We start from the raw sequence: 16,905 nt of genomic DNA, 5'->3' as shown, positions 1-16,905 counted from the left end.
TGCTCTCTCGTTGCTCCAGAAAGACTTCCGGCGAATTTACACCCCACGTTCCGACGTTCGCGAACCGCTTGTCAGGTGGAAAAGTTTTCTCCCGCCCTTGGTGTGGTTGTGGCCTCGGGGCGAGAAAAGGGTTCGGCTCACGGCACATCCTTGCCGCTCCGAAGCGAACCGAACGGGAAAACCACTTATCAAAAGCTTTTATCATCAATGTTTCATAATTTAATAAGACAGAACCAATAAATGGACCACCTGTTGAAGGCCGGGAAGGCCGGGCGCCATCGGCGGCGACAGATTTGCGCACCTCAACTTTCAACCCCAACCCAACCTCCGTGGGGCCGGAAAGTAATTCTAAACAAATTGAACACCTTGATTATTTTGCCATCACCTCCCTTTTTGGCGTTGGCAGGTTGGCGGGTGCTCTCGGTTCAATGAACAGCTTCCCCGAGCATAAATACACCTTTGACGGGGCACGGGAGGGTGTTGAAAGTTGTTCGGCGATGCAGAACCTGAAGGAAAACTGAAGCTTCCGGCTCGATTGCCAGGGCAATGTAATGCAAAATGCTGGCTGGCTGACTGGCTGGCTGAGCTTCGACACCAGGAACCGGATGTGTGCGAAGCCTGGCGCTCCTGGAATCGATACGCTACGGGCTACGGTCCTGATCTCGGCACAGACCGGATGTCCCGTGTCCCGCGCCCCGTGCTGTTTGCATATAGATTGGCAGAATTTTCCTAATGTGATTAGAAGATCGTTATCGTGTCGGTGTCGATTTTCCCGACCACCCGCCACCACTGGCCTCGGTGACGATGCCACCCCGGCAGCCTGTGATTGTTGTGGGCAACCAACACTAATTTGCGTGTGGGTTGGCCTCGCCGGCGTCTCGTCGAAGGATCTCGGTTCGGTCGGTTTAGGCGAACAAAAGATGGAATGCCATCGACTGCGGATTGACTTTTCGGTTTTTGTGGGGGAAAAGTTTCCCGGGCGACAAACAGGACTAGGGAACTACGGCGACGCATCGCGCCACTGCTAATTAGTTAATTAGTGACGTCGGGAGTGCAGGATTCGTGCGAGAATTGCTTCAGTGATTGGTTTGCCGATTGGCGGTAGAAAGTTGTGCTTCGTTCGGCAACTCAAATAGGATACAGTTCCGGGCTGCACCAAAGTTGACGAGTGTCTGCAAAGATATCCCACTGATTTGTGGATATTTTTGAAGCATAGCTCATTTTTCGTATCTTTCACATGGGATTGAATTTTAAATAAATAAAAAATGAATAAAATGTAATGACAGAAAGTAAACAGATCCGATCCACACCGGCAGGATGCTCCACAGGTTGCTTGGATGTTATCTGTAATTGACAGTTGAAGATGGGGAGGTTAAGCCCAACCGATTCACTTGTCACATTCGGTGATGCTCCGTTTCTGAGAATCGCCCAAACATTCAAACCGATTAAAACAACGCCAGCTAGAGCTCCTAAACGATGCTCTAATGATCGTTTTACGCCTCCCAAGATCAATGTGCCGGCCGCCGGTTTCTTGTGAATCCGTCCGCACTTTGATTCCCCCTTCGCTGATCCGTTCCATGCCTTTGAGCCATCCCGATTTGCTTTATTTGTTACGGAAATGCCTCACAAAATGTATGCGGTCGGCCACGTCGTCTAATCTCTTACCAGGAACCCCGGTGTCAATTAACCTTACGCGGAGTGTCGGTTTTGGAACGTACGCCCGAGCGCAATACGCGATTGTGCTGACGGCATCAATATGGTTCCCCGCCCCGGGGATGTTTGTTGTCAAGTGGCCTGAACCCGAAAAACAAACATACCGACCGGCACCGAGGACGTAAAATAGGCCCATCGCTCGAGGATCACCCGAGGGCCCGAAAATCTCACGACAAAACCGCGCGCCTTGGAAATGGGCAATAAAACGTTTATTCCATTTTCAATTTCAGATCGAGATCGTCCGGTCGACCGGCGGCCGGCACGGAAACGATCTTCATGACGCGGCATGGCTCAGATAACTGGTCCAGGCGGTCCCGAGGAGCAGAGTACTTAAGCGAGTGAGGTTAAGTGAAATAATTCGGCACTCTCGGTTGCCCCGGACCCCGAGTGTCTTAAACCTTTTTTTATGGATTTCCTAGTAAGCGCGGTCCGCCGAGGGCCCGGCACGACGATGCGTGTGGATTAATTAAATTTAAAATATATTTTGATATATTTATGATGACAGGCGAGTACTTGTTTTTATTTCGACGCTTACGGGGCCCGGTTTTTGTCCCCCGGCCCGGCTCGGAGTGTCCCGGTTTTTGCCCGGTTCGTTGTGTCTTAAGATTGTCACTTACTGCCCGCTGGACACTCTCGACTGGACCCCCTAATGTATTTTAGATAAATTTATGGATCTTGAAAGTGTTTCTAGATCCGGCGCGCGGCGGCCCTCTCTTACATACATCAATTGAAGTCATTTGGAGATTAATTTTTATTGCCCTCCTCGGTCGCGCGCAGTCCTCTCGGGCGCGTTTCGGTTAATTGTTGTCTGTTGCGGCTGTCTGTTGCGGGGTATTGAAAAAATAGATTTCAACACAACCCTGGCGGCCTGGCATTTGTATAACGCGGCCCCGCTGGACACATCCTTTCCGGGGCAAGTGATCTGGCTGCGGCCTCAAAGCCGTAAGAAATACGAAAAAACACTTGGCCAGCGGCCGCGTGAATGAATTTCAATTAAAGTCGCAATAAAAATGCCCATTTGCGCACCGCCACGCGAGGGACTTTGAAGCAAATCAAACAAAACCACAACCCGCGAAGGAGGACAAAAATTTGATTATTTACGCCCGGGGTGGACACACGATTTCTCTCTCTCTCGCGGGGCACATTAAATGTGTGTCCGAACGTTGCGTAAACGAGGAGATAGAAAGTGTCCGTGAGTCAGGCGTTGCCTTTCATCATCCAGCCGGGGTGTGAACGGCCTGTCACCGTCGTGTTTCGTGCACTTCCATCAGGAAATTGATCCATCGGCGCGCTGGCCCCCTCCCGAAGATGATCATCTTCGGATGAGTCATCCTTTGGCGAAAGCCGCCTCCGGAGAGGATGCGCAGATCGGTCAGGCACCCGTACGCCGCCGCCGCCGCCGATAGGGATCTTTCAACCCTGCCGTCAACCGTCGTGGTCGGATCGTGATTTGGAATTCAAACCGCACAAACACACGCTCATCGACCACACGGCGCACCGATCACGGGATTGGATGCGGCAGCAAGACGTTTCGCGCCAGACGCGAAGACGATGGCGCGGCGCACTCTTGGGACGGGGACTCGCTCGTAAACGCCGCAGAAGCCGCCAGCAGCAGCATCGTCGTCGTGAGCACTTATCAAATCCCGCTGATCTATTGTGTACATGTGTACGACCAGAAAGATGAAATCCAATTAAATCAGATTTATCCGCATGATTTATTGGACGCAGATCAAAAGGTAGCCCGCGCCCGGCAGGACCCGGGGCCCGCGAGCACGTCGCTCACGATCACGATCACAAGGGTGATCGCGCCACAAACCGGCAGGGTGAAATCAAAGAAGGAAAATTTATATTTTATGTGAAAAATACGGCGCATGTGACATGAGTCACAAATTGGTTCGCGCCGCAGACAGGGTTTTTGCACCGTTTTTTCTCCCGTGAAATAAATTACGCATTCTGCTACACTTTGGCACAGCGAGATCTCAAACGTGCTTCAAATCCCACAATAGAGTGCCCCGAACCGACCGACACAGCGCATCGATACCGTTTCGGGTTTGCGTCCGTTCCGTCTTCCTGTCATTTATCAACCCGCGCGACCGGGCCGTGGCTGTAAATTACGCTCTGTCGTCGTAATTATTTTTTTCGATTAAAATTACCTTCTGCTAAGTACCGACCCGACAGCCGACAGCCCCAGGTCCACCCTCCAACAAAATCCATTTCCTCAAGTTCCATTTTCTCACATAAACCATATTCGCCAGCGACGGTCGGTTGTCGGTTTGAAGTGTCCACAATTTAGGCCGAACACAAGTTAAAGCCCTCCTGCCTGCCCGCCTGCCACTTGACTGGCGGTCTCGCTGGTGTCCCACGTGACCATTATGGCGGCGGGTGGGTGACGATCGATCGTATTATCCTGCGGGGAAAGTGCGCGAAAGCGAGACACCGCGACAACAGGACGTCACCCTCCACCGGCCCGTCATTAGACACAACTCACCCATCGGGAGTGGTGGTGGGCTGGCGCAACAACAACGCGTTATCCTGCCGGTCCCACCGGCCCACCGGCCCACCGGCCCTGCCGAAGGAAGATTAAACATTACGCCATTAGAGATAAAAAGATGTAAATACTAATTATTGCATTCGAGGCAGAAAAACGGGGCGATAACAGAGAGAGAGAGAGGGAGCAGCTGGGCGTTGGGTGGGGCGTACAAATCCCCTCCACCGAAAAACGAGGTCCGAATTCCAGATGGGATAAGTTCGTTTCGTTCCTTTTTGCTTTCGGTTTGGCTGGCCAGCCACTTCCTTTCGCGGGGACAAGGATCTTCGAGGGAGTCTTCTTGTTTTTTTTTGTTCCGGCCGCGGGGACACGTGAGCCGAAAGAATGAAAGAGCGTGGAAAGGAAAAAAAAGTTTTCCGTTTAATTTTTGGGACCACCCTCGAGTGATTCATGTAAAATCCGCTTGCCCACTTCCAGGCCGCGCTTTTCCGCTTTTCTTTGCCCGCCCGTTTATTTTTTTGCTTCTCTCCCTTTGATTTCGCCCACCGTGCAGGAGAGCGCCAATATTAGCCATGAATTTATAATCCATGAAAATGCTTGTGGCTTTCCGGGTTTTCCGGGGCTCGCGTCGCGGTAAGTGTGGTGGGCTTCGAGTGTTGTTTTTTTTCTGGCCGGCTGCTCCACGCTTCCATTATTCCGCGTGACCGGAAGCTATGCGCCGAGGCTCCGAGGAGTGGTCGAGGAATTTCCACCGCCCGTGAATCGAACCCATCTCCGGTTACCCACCGCAGGCAGGCATGATCGGAGCGGAGAGGACGAAGGCAGCGGCACACTTCGAAGGGACGATCTGAAAAGAAAATGTTTTGCTGTTGCTGCTCGCTGGTCGGAAAGTTTGAAACACACGCAACGAAAGAAAAAAAAAGGAGTTTCCAACCCCTCAATCGAGTCCTGGTTTTTGCGATCCACGTGCAACGTGAGATCCACGTGCAACGCTCACGTGGCATGGTCCTCTGACGGGAAAGTGTCAAGTTTCGAACTGAAACTTTTGCCGTTTTTTTTTTCTCTTCATCTTCTTCTGGCTCCTGCTTGTCGGCGGCTCATCTCCGCCGGAGCCTCATCATCAGTGTTTGCCCAAATACTTGAAGCACTTTAGACGAGGCGTGAAAAATGACAGTTAAATTGAATTGTTAAATGGTCGTGTGCCCATTTCATCCAGCTGGCGGCTGATTAGCGGGCCAACTTGGATGTGCACGAAAACCGACAGCTCGAATTTTGGGCAGGCTGCTCGACAGATCCGATCAATCATGTATTCGAACAAAAGGACATATTTGATATGTAAACCCAGGATTTTAATGTTTTTAGATTAAGGTTCAATGGTTTTTGGATTAGTTCGATTTCGATTGGATATACTAAAAATTTCCCTTAGGAGGGCTTGAGATTCAAGTCAAGGGCTAATTATTGTCGAGATGGAGACATCTGATCGTAAACCATGTCGTGAGTAAATGCTTGAATAACATGTGTCTTGAATCTTGAATAACATTTGTCCTTATTGTTATTATATATACCCTATACATTGATTATGCCAATATGATTTTACCAATAAAGTCCATATGAATTCCAGACCCATATGATTTTGCCAATTTCGTGGTCTTTTGATACAAACTCGGCAAATATTAATCCACAACAACAGCATTCGCCTGACTTGGCACCATGTGACTCTAGAGACCGCGCCGTGAACACTTGTTACAGTCAATAGTTGAGATTCGAAAATTGAACCAAATTTAAAATGAAAACAATTTCAATTTATTTAAGTAATGGGCAGCTAGAGGCGTCAAATAACAAAAAAGGTCATTATTAATTATATGACATCTGTAAATAATGACTATGTTACATCAGAGCCCTAGGCCGAGCTGTAAGATGATGGAATGCAACCTACGTATATCACCGCCTTTCCCCAATTAAGCACTATAGACGCTTCACTGACTCCATTAAATGACATCGCTTATATCACTCATGTGTGATGGCGACATCGGCCAAAAAGCTAACCCTACTCCGAATTTGCAGACTTCACTGACTCTGTTTGAAGCACACCAAACGGTTCTGGAAGTTCTTAATATTTATGTGTTCTTAGAAATAGCAGTAAATGACGTTAGTTTGGTGTCTTTTTAGAGTCAAACGCCCATCCAAACCCCATCCCCATGTAGCCGCGGAGTAGCGTTATCCGTGCATTGAACAGCTAACGCCACGCATTTTACGATTCAAATTAGAATTTCAGATCCACTTTGTGGCGTTAGTGCGTTGCGGTGTTTGTTTTCCGCGGAGAGCGGCCCAACATCGGGGTGCCAACATCGGATCTGCGGCTTAAGCATTCCTGTGCTGCTTCCGACGGAAGCCGGCTGCACCGCGGCGTCTAATGTATTCGTCGATGGTGCGACGTCCAACACAGGGAATGACAGGGAAACACTAAAAACAGCAGGATAATTTATAAACGCAAGCAGAAGATAAAATCCGCGGCGCACGCCCCGCTGAGAAGTCATTGCGCGAGTTCCGCGATTTCGGTGGGTTTTGCGCACCCGCGAATGACGTTCGCTGACGAGAGTGTTGCACCGGAATTTATACGACCTGTCAGAAAACACTTAGCGGCCAGCGCAGCTGGCCGGTGACCGGAAGTGGCCAGCCCGAGCTGAGTTGCGGAACAGTTTAACGGTTCCGTGTGGAAGGAACTGTGATTAAGGCGTGGCTCGTGGCTCGTGTCTCGAGGTGCAGAAATGGACTTGGAATGTCACGCCGCGTATCGATTTGGGAGCCATTTTCTCCCCGGAACCCGTTCTCCGATGCCCGCTACCGGTCACGGATCGGTGCTTTCCACTTAAACCCCAATTCTCCGCTCAGCGTTGCACGTCGAACAGCACGTCCCACAGCGGACGCAACCGTTGCTGTCCTCGAGCCGTTGCCAACGACAACGACGACATGTGACATCGGCTCGGCCCCCGGGAGCCGGAACGGATTGAAGCGAGAACAAGCCAAGAAACCATGGTGAGCGCGGCCGCCGTCGCGGAAGGACACGGCGACCATCGAAGCTACCGCCATCGCGTCGCATCAGGGGCAATAAAATATGGTCCAGGATATTTATTGTTCGGCGGAGCCGGAGTCACGGTCGCCGTCGTTCTGCGCAGTGGCAGGGAAATGGGAATTGATGACTTTCAACACTGGTAGTAGTGGCCGGCCGGAGCGGGGACACTCCCGCCGCCGAGGCGACCGGCTGGCTGAGAAGCTGACCTTTTTCGATGCACAAGACACGATACCCGCCCGACGACTACCGACGGGCGACCGACGTGCGACGATACGGACGGATCGTAACATCCTCGCGGGGCTCACGCGCGTCGCCAATCGCCGTCGAGGTTCCCAACAGGAAAGCAGGAAAACAACCGAGATGAAGTACAAATTAACAGCGTGGACCGGGTGGGAAAGCGCGGACAGCATCTCCGTCGGTCGGTCGGTCGGTAGCATCAACATATCAGCAGCCTCCCAGCGGCGCTACCGGGGGCCGTCGAGGCGCAAGTCGAACATTTATTGTCGTGGCCGGAGCGAGGAGATGTGTTCCTTGCGATTGTGCGCACCCGTCTCCACTTTCTTCTTCCTGTTTTCGTTTTTTTTGCGTTATCCATTTGCCGTTTTGCCTTCGAAGTATTTATTGTAAATGTCCTCTCTAGCGCTGAGCTGTCGTAAGTTAGGTTTGTACGTGAGACGTCTTCATACACGTCGGTGGCGGTGGCGACGGCCGAAGGTATCCGGCGCTACCGTTTGCGGTCCCGGAATACGGGATGCCGCAATCCGCAGCGGACATGTTTATGTGGCGAATGTGGAAAACCACGCCGGCATCGTCACAACCTTTCGCATCTAAGCCCTTCGACTTTGAGTAAAGCAAGAAGCTGTTTTGTAACGGGGTTTTCATTAGTTTTTCCCTTAGCTGACGAGAATGCGGGTTGATTAGTGCAAATCACGCCTGAATATCCGTTTTGATGGCCGATTGTTTCTCTATACGAAATCAATTCGAAGACTCGAAAGTCCTAATTTTGGTGTTGAGGGTTATGAAGAACCCTGGGCACTGTTCATCGTGCTACAATTCTGCTTATTACCGTAGCCACCGAGGTTACCATGTCTAAAATTATGAAATCGGATTGTGTAATAGATGGCTCTAGCTGTCAATTTTGTCCTCCTCACTATCCTCCTTATTGTAACATCATTTAATGATTTAAGGCCGAAAAATACAAATTTAGTTTGAAACTTATTTTTGAAGAGGTTAGTCCATGTCGACTTCTGTGCCTTTAAAAGACGTTTTGCGGGGATGATTGCTTTTCTACTACCGACTAAAAAAACTGTTACAGAATCGCATCAAATGCTTGTCAAAGCTTGCTTTTGAAAGATCGCACTGCTTTGAATGGTTTAAAAAATTTAAACACGGTGATTTTGACTTAACAAAGAAGGAGCGTCGGAAGACTTTAAAAAAAGTTCGAGAACACTGAACTACAAGAACTTTTGGACCAACATGAAACTAAAACGCAAAACGATTCGCGGATCAACTAAATGTGTCTCAATACGCCCTTTCCCTATGTTTGGGGGCTCTGGAAAAGATCCAGAAGATTGGATAATGGGTGCCACATGAACTGAACAAAAGACAGCAGCAAAATCGAAATACCAACACTGAAATTCTGCTTGACAGGTATAAATGGAAGTCATTCCTCCATCAGATCGTGATTGGGGATAGAAAGTGGATTCGTTTTCAGAATCCTACAAAACATAGGTTAGTTCGGGAAAACCATTACCTTCTACTGCAAAACCAGATCGATTCGGCACAACGACAAAGCCGTGTGTCTGATGGGACCAGAAAGGTGTGATATACCACAAGCTCCTAAAACCTGGTGAAACCCCTTAATATAGATCCCTACCGCCAACATCATTTAAAACCATCGAATTGATCGAAAACCCCCAGAAGATACGGTAACGATCCCATTACGTAAATGTCAAAGTTTGTACTAAATGTTTACTATTTTCAAAATGAAGTTTGACGTTTTAAATGTCAAGTAATCGGTAGTTTGAAATCCAAACACTCGATGGATCACCCTATATTTCAGGATTTCTGTGAACTCCTTCTTGGAAAATTTACATAGATCCACTCCAAGAAGTGGCCATTTTCGATCGCTGTTTTCCTAACCGACAACAATCGGTGAACTAACCGTGAAGATCACCCGCTCATGACCCAGCGGAAAAACTGGAATAAATATGAACCACAATCGGGTGCAACACATTGCTGCATAATGGGACATTGTTGCCCCAAACGGAAAACATAATCGATCATAGAGAGACACGGAGGGAGAGAGAGAGAGACAGAGAGACGGACGGCGATGAATATGTAATGCTCGGTTTCAAACCGCGCCGCCGATAGTTTCTCTTTTCGTTTCGTCGGTAAACGAAGAAAACAACAACAGGAATTAAACATTAACGGCAGTTTCAATCACATCATGGGCGAGAGCGAGGGATTTTCACTGGCCAAGAAAATCGTTCGAACAAACAACGCCCGGGGCAACAATGGGCGCGCCCGGAACGCGCCAGGTGTGTGATTTTTTGGGGAAGAATAAATTTTCGCTCCACTCGCTGCTTTACGACATGTTCCAGTTTGTTGGGTGGCGCAGCCCAGCCACCTGTTGTGCCCTTTTCCGGTGGCCACCAGCCAACCATCCGTCATAAGTCTGCGCGGGCGCGACGCAATAAACAACGGATTACCGGCCGTGGCCGTCGGCGGCTTTGTCTCGCTAAGTGGAGCATCTTGCAATGGCGGGCCGATCGTAAAGACCCGGTCTCGAAACATAGATTTGCATTAATGCATCATTGGGCCATCCGGACCGGGCCGCCGGTCGATGAAAATGGCCGACGCGCGAGTTGGCCGTTTAATTATTAATCATTCCCGTAGCGAAACCGAAGTCCGAGTTCGTCGGTGCCGCGGTTTGCCATTCTGATGCAAATTGATTTACCATCTTGAGAGGGGGGTCGGAAAAAACACGGACACGAACCCCAGGTACACGGATTCCATTGTCCAGTGTGTGTTTGGGTGGCAAAAGTTTTCCTTTGAAGTCGAAGGCGAAGAAAAATGGCGCACAACGTGACGCGACGCGGTGCGCCCAAACATGGCCGAGGCCATGGCCACGAGGCCGGGTCGGGGCCGGGGCCAGGAGAAGGTGAGAAGACCCCTCCCCGGGGGGGGACAAGAAAGTGGCCGGTCCACGCAGTGCCTACTGAGTTGAAAAATTTCATGCACAACTTGCGCCTCGAAGCTGACCCACGGACTGCGGAACCATCAGTCATTATGCCACCTTTCGTCGCACATGGTCCCGGCCCTGGCCGAGCTTTTGTCCCCCCCCCCCCACCGCGCTCCCCCCACCTCACCTCTGCCGGATCCGGAACCCTTGGGGCGCTAAATTTTCCTTTGTTTTCCAGTTGATCCAGCCCGTTGCGGCCACGGCGCGTCTTCCGAGGCCGCGGGGCTCGCTTGCAATTATATATTTTAATTTATGCCGGAAATTAATCTATGATAATCTTTCAGTTACATTTTATTTGTTTTTGAACCACGGTCTGCGGATTGTGCCCCTCGGCGGGGGGTCCCCACCGGGGCCCCCGAGCCCCGATACCACTCGAATTATTGTCTCGAAATTCGAATCCGAAGTGGTCCGTAAAGCTCCTTACGGTGCTGGTCAGCCAGTCCGAGGCCCGGTGTGGAAAACTGGGCCCCTCAGGGCGGTTGGCCGCGAATCCGCGCTTTACGATCAAGATTGAATAAAATCCGGCTCAGCGAATCGCGCGCACACGCTTCATGAGGCAAAAATGTATAGGGATTTATTTTAAATTTATTTGATTTATTTATGAAATGCAGCGACCCGCCGAGCCCTGCACACAGAGCGTTGTGTCTTATGTCCGCCCAAGGGGGGTATTCTGCCTTAGGCCCGGCAGCGCCACAATGTAGCAGCCCCTTCACGCCGTGTTGTGTTTCGCAGAACGAAATGATCGACTGCAGTTGGCCCCGGGTGGATCCTCTGGAGGATCGCCACCGCCACGGCTGGCATATGTTGACTGTCCGGTGAAATACAACGTGTTGGCGTCTGCGCAAGCACCCGCCATTCCAAACAGCTCAAAAGCCGTTGCTCTGGATCCGGTGGACCTGCTCCGTCGAGCATGAATACCCGAACCCCCGGGTTTGTCTCGCTTGGCCCCGCCCGGAAAACCCTTCGGAGCCCCACGAATCGATAAGAAGGCTCACGCGAGGATCGCGCTTAATGGTGGCACCAAAGTGTCGACAATTAGCACGTGATACGGAGTGCCCGCGGTTTATGTACCAAGGCGGTTCGAGACAACGACGACAACTCCATCCCAGCGCCGGTCCCAGCAAAAAGGGAAAAGCTCACCCGAAGGGTGGTATCAAAAATTAAAGCACGACCACGGTGCAAGTAACCGTTGCAACCATCATTTGCAATGCAATCGCCGACCGACGGAGAGCCAAACGGGATCTTTAATACCTTTTATCCGTCGCACAGGGCTTTTTGTAGGGTGCTCGGCAAATTGATTATCAAAGCATTAATGGCGCGGTCCGTTTTTGGGAAGAAGCTGAAACCAAACGAGTGTCGGCGTCGGTGCCGCGTTACCTTTTTCCGTATCTTTTGGTCCGTGTGGCCTACCTGCTTATCCGATCTCGATCTCACACCTTCACGGGTAGAGTAATACCAATAAAATTTAATGTGCGACACAAATCCGGCAGCAGCATCTTGCTGTTCGCGGTGCATAAATTTACTAACCGAAAAACGATCGCACACCCGACGGCCCGATGGCCAAACCGCAGACCAAGGCCAGCAGCAGACGGCGATCTTCTTCCTCCTTTAGGGGCTTCAACGTTGGTCGGTGTGACTCATTTCTTCTGCTAAAAATAATTATGAAATGTAAAAAGGGATTTCATAAAATTCGGGCTTCTGGCGATCCGTTTTCTCACGTTCGGAGGCAACTTCATTAGCATACCTGCCAAATTGGTGATCAACACCTTCTAGAACCTTCAAGACAAACTTCGGTGACAACCATTTTGGTAACTGGTTTGACTCGACCAATGCCTCCTTCGATTGATCGGGTGTGGAAAATTGCGTTTAAGTTTTGCGGTTCACTCACAGAGAGCGCTGCTGTTAGCCTAAATTTGTTTTGTTATGTTGATAAACTCTTCGTATCGATCAATTCAATTCATTCTTTGTTTACAAGCCATTTAATAATTCAGCATCGACGAGTCATAGTGACTGATTTTGTATTTTTATGTGCCAAAAAAGAAATTCATCTACGAATGTTAAGGGTATACAAGAACTCGTCGCCTTCAATTGTTATGCAATGTCAAAGCATACTAAGATTTGAGGTTATATCTGCAGCTATCAATGCTGTCTTAAGAAAACTGTTCAAAGCCTTAATTTAATTTCGTTGATAATTATTGGTTTTTCTAGCAAAATACGGTAGGATTTAGCACGATAAGATTTGAGATCATTTCCAGGGAATCGAGTAATGAATTGAAATTGATTTAATTCCTATCTACTAAGCGATTACTCAAGAGATACAGTTTGGAAGAAGGCTCATCCAGTCGCTTCTAGAAGCTCTTCAATCAAATTGATAAAATTATAGGATGAATTGAGTTCTTAATTCGGCACAATCAAACTAGGAAGGATATCCTTATCCATAAATAGATCGAGCCAACGAGAATTCAATAGAAAACCTTAACTAGTGACTGTGCAAAGCACAGTTTACCATCATGGAAGGTGGAATCACCCTTCTCATAAAAGATTAGTCTGCTGGTGTTTCTGCACCGACGGTCCCTGCTGCATCGACGTTCGAGAGACGAGTGGCTGGAGCTACCCAGCAGGTCCTGCTTCATAATTCAGTGCAAATGCAAATAGATTGTAAAATTTTAAACGCCTTCCTTCCCCACGGAGAGCCAGATGTAGGTCGACCGTTCGGACTAGAAGCGCGACATGTGTAGATTTATTTACATCGACGACTCTCCGACGCCCGTCGAAAGAACGGCGAGGCACTCTACACCCGGACCGGACTCTGGTCGCTTCCGGCGGCAGCCCGATGCGGGCCCGACGGTTGACGTGGCGCGGTGACGGTGTTTGCTGTTCACGCGTTCCGGTCGATTTCGTCGCGCCAAAGCCTGAAACCGCTCATGATTAATTATGTCCTCTGGCTGGAAATCTCGGCCTCGGCAAACCGCGCGACTGCTTTGAACCGTCGTCGTGGTCGTCGTCAGAGTTTCGGTGACTCAATCAGGACGACCGTTAGGACTAAATGCTGGTGCGAGTCCCTCGCGCGTAGGTGATTGACAGATTGGACTCGGTTCGGTGGCGTTTGGTCGGGAGGGTCGGCTCCGTCGGCTCCATTGTCGATGGCGACACTTTTTCTAGCGTTCCGTAATCGATTCACGGCATTTCAAAGGGAATTATTGATGCCGGGGAGACTGGCTTTGCTGTGAAATCCACCGGAAAATCCTCGACACTCGACGGCTGAAGTGGCTAATGAGATGAGCCGGGCAAGGAACCGTCCCGAGCCCGAGTCATTTGTCGTGTTGCTGGCCGGGCCAACAAGTGGGGTGGCCCATCCGGCGACGGAACAAATCAACACTTCAACCTAATGGTTCCAGAGAGCTCGTGGGTCCAGCGCACGTGGACCGTGCGCTTAATGATATGAAAATAAGCAAACATCTCGAAACGAACATGCACACTCCGCTGGCCGGTCCCGGGCCACCCTTCCGGGCCGGGGCCACCGATTGATGCCACTGATGCAGAAAAATACATTGCGGACCACCACCGGGCACCGGTGCAATCTGCATCACGACGACGACGACGGCGGACTCGCATCATCCGGTTGCAGGCAGCGATTATGATATCCTCTTCACCGGCCCAGCAGCAGCAGCAGCAGCTATTTAGCAGGCGGACCAGCGTGAGTGTCCACTTCTGCGCGTCGTCTGCACACTCGGGATGCACACATCCCTTCGGGGTTGTAGCGGACCTAGTTCCGGGCTTCGAAACCGACCGAACCGGTTATGTCCTTGTTGCCAGCCACTAGAAACAATGCTCTCCAGCGAAAAGGAATGTGTCAATATTGAACCAGTGTGCGCCCGAACACGGCTACTTTCTGCGACAACGCCAACGAGAGCACCACGACGGCGACGATGGCGATGATGATGACGATGATGATGTTGATGATGGCTAATAAGCCCGCGGCTCGCGGAGAAATTTGTTACCGGTTCAGCTAATCTTGAGTGACGATGATCACGCTTATCGGATGTGGACCACGGTCCGGGATAAAGTCCTCCTGGCCACGGTTTGTATCCCGCGGACCCGGGCCTCATTAGAATACAATTACTAACATGCTTGCTAATTAACTGCTTTTGCGCGAAATTGTTATCAGCAGAGTGGGACTCTAAAGTGGGATCATAATTTTATCATCAACGTTGAATGTTCTAAGATCCGTGTTCTGTTTAGTGTCTTCACCTTGAGAAACCCTGTTGAAGACCATCGCCTATCAACCGGAAGAGCCAGTGTCCACGGCGCATAAATTGGATTAAAAAATTGGAATTGAACCGCACCGACGTCAGCCGAAGTGGTTGTCACCCGAAGTCTTGGGCCGATCCTCAATTGGCCCTCGCTCGGCGGCTCATCGCACGCCGCATTCTCGATTAAGAGCCCGGGCCCGGGCCGGAGAGCACTATCAACGACAACGATCAACGCCCACGTATGAAATTCCAATCAAAACGTACGATGGCCGTCTATCAGGCTCAATCTGCAAAAATCTGCGCCTCGCCGACAAGTGTGTCCCCACCGCACGCACGCTCCCTGACCTCGATGGGCCGGTATCATAAATTCCCCGCTAAATTGGCCAATTTATCATAGGCAAGTCTCTATCCATAGGCAGATTCATCTGATGCGGTCTTCCGGTGGCCCAGGGGGCCTTCCCCCGGGCGGCTCCCGGATTGCTCAATTACTGCTGGTCGCTGGCAGATTGTAAAAAATACGGAATAAATAAACAAAGCTGCCCTGTCCGCTCCGCGGGATCAGCGGGATCCGGACTAAATGCCCTCGTGTCCGCGAGAGCGCGCGCGCGCACATCTGCATCTGCTGTCTGTAATCAATTTATTTCATTTTCACACTTGAGCCTAATCATGTCCGCGGCGTCCGAGGCGATAAGACCCGGGCCGGGGCCGCATCTTCCGAAGGAGCAACCATCGGATACCCGGGCCCGGGCATCGGCCGCCGGCCGACACTTGTCGTGGAAGTCGTTTCAATGTGCGATGTGCCGGGCGGCGTATTCGGGTTGATTGGTAATTTAGATTAACATACACACCATCGAGGTGGGTGGACACTATTTGTCTCGGACCCGCCCGGAGCCGGCCTTCGTCGGTCAAATGAAGCACTGATTTAACCCGGCCGCTCGGCAGTTGGCAGCGTGACACGATTTTTCACTCAACCGCAAACGCGAGGCGATCGTCGGGCGATTCGGAGGGCGAATTCGGTCGGCTACCTCGGTGACCTCATCCAACGGTGACCAACGCTCTCCCACGAATGTTGGCCAGGTTATTGTTTTCCCGAACCCACCTGCCAAGTGTGCCCTCCGATCCGCGCGATCCGCAGCCAGGAAAAAAGGCCAACGGCGGGGGGGAGGGCCAACGAAACAATGCATCCAAGCAAAACATTTAAATATAAATGGTTTTCAAAACCTTTTGCACAATAATTTGATGGGTGAACATTTTCTACGCTACAGTGGATCCTTAATGATGCTCAATATGCTTCAGTGATCGTCGCAATGCGTCACGCCGGCGGCGAAGACGCACACACGCAAAGAGCAACACAAAGTTTAATGCTGTGGCGAAGAACGAGACACTAGTCTTCTTGGCTTTTGTTCAAACCCGCCGGTCGGCCCAATCAGAGGGTCTAGTTTTAGGGGCTGGCTGGCTGGCAGGTGCCGACCAGCACCGACCGGGGGTTCCGGCGATCGACGCCGGTGTGAGCATAACGCGACAGTGAAACGCGACGGCCTCCGCTGATTAATCGATCGTCAGGTTCTACTGGCCAGCCCCCACGACGTGGGGCGATGAGCCGCCACCCGTAAAGTCGGTTCCTCGATGAGTCTCGCTTTTTCGGATCATTAAAATCTCTTAACGCGCGTGGCGTGACATTGTGGTCGCGGCCGCCTCCTGTGATGTCGGCCTGCGGGTTGCCCCTGGCAACAACGAAATTATGACCAAGTACTAAAACCGTACGCAGCTGGGAAAGGAAATTAATTTTTATATCTTGTTAGTACTCTGCAAGCGGGGCATGCATTTTTTGTAATGTTTAATTTATTATTTAAATTCGAGGTTTTGTAGGAAATTTACAGACCAGAACGGGTGAGGGGATCGCCACACCATTCTGCTGCCACCGCAGCCCCTATGTTCGAAGAACGTCATTTGGGAGTTCTAAAATTTAGAACAACCCTTCAAAGTAAAGGCTACAAAATGGCAATCTGTTGGGGCAATCAAATGGGGAAAAGATTGATTCACCGCGATCCGACTGGACATCGCTCCGTCGACCGTCAATCTGAACCTGGGCTCTGGGCTCTGGGCTCTGGGCTCTGGGCTCTGGGCTCTGGGC

The sequence above is a fragment of the Anopheles bellator genome, chromosome 2, assembly GCF_943735745.2.
Source record: "Anopheles bellator chromosome 2, idAnoBellAS_SP24_06.2, whole genome shotgun sequence".
NCBI lineage: Eukaryota > Metazoa > Arthropoda > Insecta > Diptera > Culicidae > Anopheles > Anopheles bellator.
Note: the sequence above shows the minus strand (reverse complement) of the source record.